The sequence below is a fragment of the Histoplasma capsulatum genome, genomic scaffold (assembly GCF_000149585.1).
Source record: "Histoplasma capsulatum NAm1 scaffold_2 genomic scaffold, whole genome shotgun sequence".
NCBI lineage: Eukaryota > Fungi > Ascomycota > Eurotiomycetes > Onygenales > Ajellomycetaceae > Histoplasma > Histoplasma mississippiense.
Genome location: NW_001813981.1, coordinates 2,259,848 through 2,262,291, shown reverse-complemented (window position 1 = coordinate 2,262,291; position 2,444 = coordinate 2,259,848).

Below are 2,444 nucleotides of genomic sequence, written 5' to 3'. Positions count from 1 at the left end.
TTCACGAATCCTGTTCAAAAAAATATACATGAGCGGCTGCTGTTTTTGACGGTGGACCAAAGTGAATTGTTCCCAGGGCACAAGGAGCAAGAGAAATTGAGATTCTGGCCGAGGATTGATAGTCCTTTAGGTTCAACTCGGCGTCAGCGCTTGACGGGGGTTCCATCTTCCAGCTTCCGAAGGTTCGGCTAGGATCGCGGAATGTCGCTCTCGGCTTCTCTCAAGTAATCGTATCAAACGGCTTATGGTCACAAATAGAGAGGTCAACTTCAGGAAGCATACTCCGTAGGATCACAAACAAACTTCAACGATGCGTCAAGCAAATAAACTAAAAGTTGCTGACGCTGATCACCGACCAGAGGCTGAAAGCCAAGAGAGGAACAAACCCTGTAAGCCTCAAACATACCCATACTCGGGTGAGGTTGGGATGGTGTTAGACCAAGAGTCTAGGACAGAAGCGAGCCAAACAAAATCTCGATAGACGAACTAGCTGAGTGTCTTCTTCGTTCCCATACATAGTAAACGCAGTAAAAACGGGGTTCTGCCCGCACAAGGCTTATCAGCAAGTATGCGAAATTAAATTCTGACCGGAAGCACGTTGGTTTTACCGGGGATAACTTTAAGGGAGCATGCTGTTCGACATCCCCCACGGGTCGTATACCCCTGGGCTCCCAGTAATAAGGAGGTGAGTGGGGGGTAAGAGACACAATATGCTGGGTCAAAGCCGCCAACCAACGCCCACCAACTCGAACCTCTCTTCAAAGGTCACACTTTGCATTGGCAAAGAAACTGTCCGTGCAGGAGATCATAATGAGGATGGTTTCTCGGTTCTTAACCTCATGGGCCGCTTCTTACCACTCTTAATTAATTAAGAATACGACTAGTCCCAACAGGAATGGGCTCCTTTGGACATTGTTCTGTAGTACACTCTCTGTCATCCATGTGTTTCCGGTATCCAAGTTTCTGAAGAAAAGAGAGTCTGTTGGATTGAGAATTTGGCGTTCTTTCGATCCTAAGTGGTCAATGTCGCGCATATTCAGTCCAGTCCATTAGCTATGATCAAGAAGTGCTCTCGTGTCCCATGGTAATGCTTGTATGTTGCAATGACAAAGCTCACTTCGCAGAGCTGCCGCCCACTAGAAATGAACACATCTCAATTTATCTGAAGGCATTCATATGTTGACTCACGTTCATGCCCTTGTCACTCTGAAACCTTAAGGGTTGGGAATCGGCACATCTGGACGGTTCTTGTTGATCCAAGAAAGCCGAGTCGATGTCACGGTGGGAGAATCTGATGGAGGAGGATGTCACGTGGTCATGAAACATGCACCAAGTCCTGTGCTAAGTTGCCCTGTCCGCCTCCTGAGTCCTGGCAGCATAGGATAAGGATCTCCCTTTCCCCATGTTTTTCGAGGTTTCTTAAAAGAAGCTTATCACCAAATCCTATGAGTAATGTTGCAAGGGTTGGCATCGTTGCGCTAGTATGCATCCACCTCGCCGGTCCAATATGCCCAGTCCACCCCCTGCACAAGAGAGACGACTTCGACAAGTCCTCGTTCAGTGCCTGCTTGGACCAAGTCTACTTCCAGCAGGCGGCGACCTACTGAATAATGAAAATGGAGTCATTGGTTCATTCCAAGCCATGTCCAGTTCCCCCTTCCATGCTTGACGCTGCGCCAACTGAACCCTGTCGGTTTAGGGCTGCACAGGTTACCTCCCCCTTCCCGTGGTGGAGCTAGTATACTAGTATCGTAGGTCAGCAACATTCAGCAAAGCTGCTCAACCGCTGATGATGCGGCTGGATTTGGGGATGTGAATTCCTCACCACAGACTGAATGATCGGCCTCTGGTCGGTTTGGGCCGAAATATTTCCTGGATCTTCTGGCCCCTATTTGCTTCTTGCTCTTCGAGGTATCCAACTGTTCCCATTTTCCTTCGACAAAGCTTGCCTTGGTCGAACTGGAGAATCCAATCATTTTGTCACTCATTTTCGAGATCTGTGATCATCTGATCTTGTCCACTCCTTTCCCAGACGCCGTATGATATTTTACATGAGCAGACTTTAGGTTCCAGTCATTCGTTTCATATATTCTTTTCTCGGAACCGTCGCCTTTTCGTTTGTGATGAAGTTTTCAATTCTCTCCTTTACCCTCCTTATTCTGGGGTTGGATGCGCTCGTCAATGCCCTGCCAACTGTGGAAAGCATTGCTAGATTCAATGCGGATCAGTCTCACGAAGGATGTCCGTATGCGCAGCTTCAAGCCGAGCTCAAGCATAAGCGCGAAAAGCGGCTGCTTTTCGACACAATGAAAAAGCCCATCGAGAGTAAGATGGAAAATTGACGTGTCTACCTGTGATAGTAGCTAACATTGAACATAGCTACTGCAAAACATGCTTTCGTACCGCCCAACTTCGAAGCGTGATCAGCGAGGCCCTTGCCCAGG